An 8109-nucleotide genomic window follows, 5' to 3' on the forward strand; every position below is an offset into this window, starting at 1 on the left:
GGGTGTTTTTTTTTTTTTTTTTTTTTTTTGGGCTGTCTCTGGGGGGGGGTGTGTGGGGGTGTGTGGTGTGTCAGCGGGGTGAAAGGGAGAAAAATGGTGTTCCCCCCTTGCTTCAGGGTGCCTGAGCTCTGCTAGAAGTTGTCTGGCTACTAGTAGAGCCTGCTTATTTATTTATTTATTGTTATTGTTTTGGCTAGAAGTAGTAGAGAAGCCAACTCTTGGGTCGCACCCGGGATTGCTTGGAATACAGCCGGCTCTGGCATGCAGTGGTAATGGCATGAATTTTCGGAGTCCTCAAACCTGAAAGGGGTGCTAGCTTTTTTTTTTTTTCCCTCCACCCCCCAGAAAGGTGCCTGAAATCATGGCTGCTACTACTGTTGATGAAAGAGCATCATCTTTGGCTGACTGCCTTTTCCCACTGGGTCACGGGGAGCGGCTGTCCATGCCCAAACCCTCTTCGCTGCTTCGTTTTCCCACTCTGGTGTGGAGCTGTGCCCAGCCAGTGTGTCACCATGTCCCGTGTGCGGGACAAAGGCAAAGCCCATGGCATGCCTTTCATCTATCAGTGCACGTAGCCTGGGACAGCATGGAGAGCTTGCATGGCTTGTGTTTCAGTTGCTTTCAGCTGCCAGAAGTTAAGTCTTTTGGAACCGAGTAAACACTGTGCACCTTGTGCATGGTGTGGTCTAGACTGGCCTGGGGTTTCTGGAAGCGTGCTGTGCGGTCAGGCTGTTCTCACCTTAGTCTCTTGTGCCAAGGGTTTTGCAGAGAATACGGTTACTTACTGAGTCTGGAAGACCTGTGCAGGTTTGCTATTTTATTTGTTAGGCTCAACAGCAGCTATTGTACAGGGTTCCTGGCTTCTGGAAAGCTAATGAAGTTGGCTGTGTACTCAGGGGCTGAAGCTTGCTCTGGAGAAACACTGATACATAGCATTTTTCCTAAATTGTGGTTTTCCTGTGCGATCTTTCCCATGACCTTAGCAAAAGGGATTGCAAAGCACTGGAAATTTTCTTACATAGGTGAAGAAAAATCTTGCTTCTCCCATTTACTGCACACTTCCAGCCTACTAAGAGTTTTCCACCCTCTCACTACCCTTAAAAGTCATAGATGAATTGCTGACCTGAGCAGAGGAGGGTCTGCTGAGATGGTGCCTTGCTCCCTTGCCGTTGATTTCTCCAGCACATATTTCCACTGTCTGGTGGTGTTAAGATAAACCTAATCACAGCATTTATTGTGTGCGTGTGGTTTGACTGGTGTGGCAGTGATCAAAACCTTGCTATGACTGTCTTGGCAAAAGGGATTCAGTAGAGCCCATTTCTGTAAATAAGGATTTTGAGGTGCTGCTTGTCTTTTCTGCCAAACACACAGTTCTGGCAATAAAAAGGCATAGTTTCAATCTGATCTCCTCTTGCACCAGCTGTCTGCCACCACAGACCCTGATGGGCAGTGAGGGTTGTTTTAGAAGGCCTGATCTGTTCACACTCTGGTTTTTGACCTACAACTATTCTTCTCGTTCCCTGTGTCCCAGGTAGTCAAAGATACTCCTTTTCAAGTATTAGCAGGCCTTCCTTCTGGAGTATTTAGTACTGAAATCTTTGTGTTCTGGCTAAATGGCTATGGCCCTTTACTTGTTAGAGTAGTTCACTTGTTAGAGTAGTGATAGGTGCTTTGAAGTACCTATTAGTACAGTCCTTAAAGTGCAATGTGTAACTGAGATTTGGCTTCTGTTGATTGATGTTGTAGGGGCAGGTGTGTCGGTCTCTTTGCATTGGGCTGTTGTGACTGTGATATGACTGGCTTTCTTCTCTTTTGGAAAGATTTGCGTTTCCTAGAAATTTGCAGCTGAAAGTTGCTTGGAAGTCCTTTTGTTCTGAGCATTTCCGTTTCCTTTGCCCCTCCTAGCTCATCAAGGTCCATCCGTGCCACGTGTTGGGAAGGGCATGTGATCAGATATCACCAGGGGCCAAAGGGTTTTGCGCATTGGTGTCGATAAGATAGTCTTTGAGGATCCTGTGCTGCGGTCAAAGTTGCCCGAGAACAAGGCCCTTAATGTATAATAGCGACATTCAGTTTGTGCTGATGCTAAGGGTTTTGTCGGAGGCTTGCATAACCCTCCTAGGAAGCTGTGCCAGGTCTTGGTGCCGCCTTTGTTTGCGGGTGCCCGTTGCCAGAACAATTGCCATGCTATTGTCTGCTTTAAGACAGCTCCCACCAAAACTTTCTTTTAATGCTGTGTGTACCTCTGCGTGGCACTGAACTACTAACAAAATGTTTCAAACAAATACCCGTTTTCTTCTCCAGAAGGCATGCAGACTGCCCGATCAGCATCTGCGAGGATGCTGAGTGGAGGAATGAACAAATGTGTCCAGATGAGTGCCAGCACACAGGGAACTAAGCACTGCTTTTATCCTATTTATCGTGGATGCTGGGAGAGGACGTTTTCTTGCAGAAACTGCACCTTCTTGGAGCCGGTGACCCATAAGGAGATCTGTAATGGGTTCATGTAGGGCGTCTATCGAGTGAATCATGTCTCCTGTGAGATTTGAGATCTGTGCTACCTGGAGCATGCCTAGATGTTTGCGGAAACTTTGCTCTTATAAATTGGTTGGTTTGTAGTGAGCAAAGTGAACAATAAGTAACAACATCTTGTGCATGTTTTGGGTTAAATGAAATTTGAAATAGCACCTAATTTTGGAGTCCTTTGGACTGTTGTAAAACTACACGTTTTCTGAGCATCAAATCAGCCTTTTTCTGTGTTGTTTTGATAGCTTTATGTTCCTTCTCTGCAGTGGAAGCTAGGATGCTGCTGGTTTTACTCTGAGTTGCTGCCTTGTTTGTTTTTGTATTGAAGCTATAATTAGCTATTGTCTAGCTGCTCCCCTTGAACTCTCAGGGCTGGTGGGATAGTACATACACTGTGTATGGCAAAAAGAAAAAATAATTTGCCATCCCTCTGGAAAAGAAGAAAAAGGTTTCAGTATGGCAGAAATAAATGCAACGCAGAAGCTGGTGGTACCAGGGGGCTGTGGTAAGATGAGTATGACCTGAATGTGTTTTTCTTTCTCATAATTCAGCCCATACGTCTGAAGGTTCATGATGCTGCTTTTCTGAGAGATCCTGTGTCTGGTATCACTCTTGTGTGTCCACATCCTTTGGTGAGGGGGGCAGCACACAGTTCAAACCTCGAGCTATGATTAGGAGCTGACTAACAAATATTCTCTGCCTGGTGCTTATGTAAAGCTATTTGTCACGCTGGGGGTGGCAGGGAGGGACAGAGGAGCAGATTCATTACTGGGGCGCGAATCAAAACACTGCTGCCACATGCAGCAACTAGCACCCTCTGAGGCTGAGGTTGCTCAATCCCGTTCCCTGGCTCTCCGGTAGGAAGCTGGCTGGCTGAAGGCTGCGAGTCCTGTACTTACCTGCGGCTAGGCCAGTTATGCTGCGTAGTTATGCCGGTCAGACGCGCCTTTTGTGGCCAGAGCCTGTACTGGCAGGAAGGTGTTAGCTAAGGCGCTGCTAATTGAAGTCTTCCTTCTAATTTTTAGGAGCAGAATAAATAAACGAAGCTGCTGCGTCGTTGCTGGTTTTGTCCGGTTCATTTTCAGCCAGGAAGCCTTCTCCTGGGAAAAACTTATTGCATGGGAGCACAGGCCTTAATTACAGTGGCAATACCTGTATTCCGTGCGTTACCCTAATCAGAGTTGACCTAGCTCGTGCAGTCACTATGAGCAATCTCCCTCTGCCTTGATTTACTATGTGCTGACTTGTGTGACATGCCGCCTCGTTTGTCAGCTCTGTTGAAGTGATGAAAGACAAATGGCAAACGCCAATGTTAAGGTTCGGGCGCAGGGAGGTGGTCAGAGGGTCCCTGGTTTGGGAAAATGTGTGGATTCAGGTGAAAGTTGAGGATGTAGTTTGATCTTAGCAGTTGCTAATCATACAGCCAGCCTAAGACTCATGCTATTGCTTAAAATAGACTTGCCTTTAAAAGCTACTTTTATTCTCAGACCCACTTTAAATGCTCTCCTGGGGGAAAGAAGATTCTGCTGATAAAACCTTTTTTTCTACTCTTCCCACAGGTAAACTTTAGCGGTGCTTCCACTTTACAGTGTCAGAAACAGGAGGCACTTGCAACAAAAGTGTGAGGTCCTCCAGTTTATTGCTTTTCTGTTTCTCTCTCTCTCTCCTTTTTTTTTTTTTTTTTTTAAAGGCTTATTTGAGCCCTAAAACTCACAGCCGAGGAAATGCTGTTCTGGCAAAACTGCAAAATCTGCTCTCGTTAGCTTTGGCATTCCCCCCCTCCCAATTTCTTTTCTATCATCTGGGACGGAAGAGCATTACTGCAGTTAATTTGTTCTCTTTTGTAGTGGCATAAGTGCTATCCCTGGAACCAGCTCAGCTAGCTAATGGCTTTTAGAAATAAAGTACTAAGGATGTATCCCTAATCCGTGGAGCTAAAAATTCAATATGTAAACTGCTTGGGTTGCTGAGTGCATTAATATCGGTACAAATGAACACTGCAAGTCCTAATGATAGCAATTAGTATTTTATCGGATACCTGGGTCTGTCTTAATGCTCTGAGAATTAAAACCAAATCCTCCAGTGGAGATTTTCCCCCATGCTTTTCTGTGTGCTCATAAGTCAGGCCTTTAAACTGCTTCTAAAATAATCCTGTGTCTTCTGAAGCTTTTGTAGGGGGAAGGTTCTCTTAAGGAAATAAAACCAGCTTATCTACTCTCCTGTAATGGGAAAGGAAACTTTTTTAATACGTTCACAAATAAGCAGGTTATTGTCTTCCATGAAATTCTCTCCTGTAGATTGGCTTAAAATCAGGCCAGCTTGTTGTTGTCTTTAGTCCAGCTGGGGAAACAGTAATAGCAGGGGTGAATGGATGCTATAATCCTGCAAAGCTGGAAGTGCATCCCTTATTGCATGTGAGGAACACTTCTTTTGGCTGAGGTTGATTGAAAGAAAAAAACCTGTGTTTTTTACTCTGTTATGAGCAGCTCCTTCAGGGCTGCAGGGGAAGGGTTTCAAATGACTTGGCTTGAATGTAGGCAATATCTTTATTACCCCTGCTGCCTCCCCCTAAAATAAGGAAGCGGTGTAGGGCCGCGGCAGTGAGGCTGCAATCACGCATTGTTGGGTGTAATAAAAAGAGTATATTCGAATACAACCTTCTAAATGCCCTCTAGTTTCTCTGGGATTAAGTTAGTAATTCAGAAAGTAGAGGCCTCTCATATCTTGCTGGATACTTTGGGGCTAAGAGGCCCTTTAAAAACGCTGAGTGTGTAGATAGCCAGGGAGCTGAGAGATGTTATTTCATTGCTAGCTCATCTCCCATGCCAGTTTTCACTGTGTTTTTCTTTTTAATCTCTCTTTAGTATCCTCCTAAATTGATCAATTTCATCCTTCAAACTCTTCTAAGTATGAAATGACTGAAGAAGGAGAAAGGGAGAAATAAAGAGAAAACTTTACCCTGTCAAACTGTATTCTTTGTGGAGTGATCACAGATTTTTTTTTTTTTTCAAGCAAGAAAGGGGAAGAAATTCTTCAATAGCTTAGAATTAACATAATGAAAATCTCTTACTTGTTCAAAACTTGGGTGTACCATTGAGTTACTATGTATCAGTGCTGGCATGCATGTTTCTAGCTTGGGGTAAACTTAAAAGGTAAAATATTTTCTGTTGCATCTGAGTAATGGTAAAGTGAGCTGAGGCAGAGGCACAGTGCCTTGTATAAGTGGTAGGCTAAGACCAGAAAGGATGTTGCTCAGTCATCCGTGATGTCTTTGTTAAGCACCTGAGCCTTTTTTGCTGGTAATGCGGTTGAGAATATGCTTTTGTGCAGCAGCACGCTGGGGTTCCTGTGGTGTTGTGCAGCTCGGACCTTCCAGCTGCACTGTGCTTGGGATCGCGTGAAGTTCAGAGTCAGGCAGCCTGAGTTTACAGACCAGAACACCGGTTTGATGGGCTCTTGGAAAAGAGAGGGCAGAAGGGCTTTTCTCTGAGGGTTTGCTTATGCCTGTGATAAGATGCAAGATTTGCCACTGGTATTTGTTGTCTAGGAAAACTGACTTATTTTTGTTCCCATCCCAGTGGAGGGAGAGCCAATGTGCTGCAGAATGCAGTGGGGAGTGTGTGATTTGACAAAAAAAACGTGCAGTTGGCTAGGGTCTTCTGACCAGAGCTTATTCTAAGAGTGAGATCAATCTCTTGCCATGTTCGTTTATTTTAGCTTGGCTATTGACTAAAGTGACTGCTGTCTAGAAGGTTGTGTTCTGTTTTGATTTTGGGCTTATGGCTTACAGTATCCTGGGCTGCATCAGAAGAAGCATGGCCAGCAGGTCAAGGGAGGTGATTGTGGCCCTCTACGCTGCTCTGGTGAGACCCCACGTTGGAGTACTGTGTCCAGCTCTGGGCACCTCAACATAAGAAGGACATGGACCTGTTGGAGGAGGTCCAGAGAAGGCCATGGAGATGCTCCGAGGGCTGGAGCACCTCTCCTAGAGGACAGGCTGAGAGAGTGGGGGTTGTTCAGCCTGAAGAAGAGAAGGCTCTGTGGGGACCTTAGAGCCCCTTCCAGTCCCTAAAGGGGCTACAGAAAAGCTGGGGAGGGACTCTTGATCGGGGAATGTACTGATAGATGAGTGGCAATGACTTTAAACTGAAAGACGAGAGACTTGGATTAGATATGAGGAAGAAATTTTTCACTCTGAGGATGGTGAGCCCCTGGCCAGGGTGCCCCAAGAAGCTGTGGCTGCCCCATCCCTGGAGGTGTTCAAGGCCAGGTTGGACGGGGCTTGGAGCAACCTGGTCTGGTGGGAGGTGTCCCTGCCCAGGGCAGGGGGCTTGGAATCTGGATGGTCTTCAAGTTCCCTTCTCACTTTTACCATTCTGTGATTCTGTCCTCCATCCTCATGAAAAAAATCACAACCCTCTTAATTTGATGCTGCTGCATTTTCTTGCCATCACTTGAGAACAGCTATTGAGACACTAGCACATTAGTGGCTCTGTTTCCATCCTTTAAGTGCAATTCCAAAACTTGATGATATATCCTGGCATTAGCTCCAAGGCAGTGAACCCTAGTCGCTGTTGTTGGGTAAACACGCCTTTCCAGGGATTTTTCAAGAGAAGATTGTGCAAACTCAATGAAACTTAAGTAGCACCTCTGGTTAGTTGAAAAAAGTAGCTCTTCCCTTAAATTCTAGGGTTAAATCAGCTTTGTGGTGCCTGGATTGGAGGACTGGGTATTAGCTAGGATGGGGCTTAATTGCAGTGGTTTATGCGGCTGTCTTGTTTTCAAGGCTGAAGTAGCTGGTGTATTTTTAAATTGCCTTTTGCCAAGTGGATGAGTGCTAATTTGACTTCTCCTAGCTGAGTGCTGCTCCTTATGAGGAGACCTGGTTTTGCTCAGTTCAGTCCGTGTCCTTCAGCCTGTGCTGGGATGTGGGTGATGTTAGTCCTCTGTGATGGGTTGATGCTGTTGTTTTGCTGGAATTTTTTAGCTTTATGTTTGGGTTGCTTAAATATTTTTAAACTCTGCTGCATTATAATCATTTTACTGGTTTTCAAAGGAGTGAATATTCATTTGTGGGTTTTTTTTTTTGGTAAGGAATCTTGCCTTTTCCCATTGATTATTTGGGAGAACCTGGCTTTTTTAAAGCTGTTTGTAGCCTCTCCAATTGTATTGAAATGACATCTTACCCCTAAGTGTGACCTAAAAGAAAATTAAATGCTGCTCCTGTTGTTGACTTGACCCCAAAGTGAGATCTGTAAAGGGTTCTGAGATAGGAAGTTTTACCAGCTTTTAATTTAGTGGTTTATTTATATCAGTCTTTGCAAGCTGCTCTAAATCCACCCAGAGTATGATAGCATGGGTATCAAGGATGTATTCCTTCCAAGGTTTATTAACCAATCTTTTGAGAAGCCCTGTGCGTTTTCTCTGTTGTTTGGAGGGTGAAGCTTTGTAGTGCTGAAGATGCCCCCCGAAAACTCTCCAGCAAAACTGGGGAAAAGTAGGCTTGACAGTAGGTTAAAAGGGGAGGAAAAAAGTAAAGTGCACAAGCGGTTGTCTGCAACATGCAACAACACCCCCACCCCG

General features: G+C 45.0%; 1 protein-coding gene across 1 annotated transcript in view; it reads left to right on the plus strand.

Annotated features, from left to right (window-relative positions):
* SGPL1 (sphingosine-1-phosphate lyase 1) overlaps positions 1-8109 on the plus strand; it is a 32999-nt gene that overhangs the window by 2242 nt on the left and 22648 nt on the right. The gene's annotated exons all lie outside the window — the stretch shown is intronic.

This window comes from Charadrius vociferus, unplaced genomic scaffold, assembly GCF_000708025.1.
Source record: "Charadrius vociferus isolate BGI_N301 unplaced genomic scaffold, ASM70802v2 scaffold1528, whole genome shotgun sequence".
Taxonomy (NCBI): Eukaryota; Metazoa; Chordata; class Aves; order Charadriiformes; family Charadriidae; genus Charadrius; species Charadrius vociferus.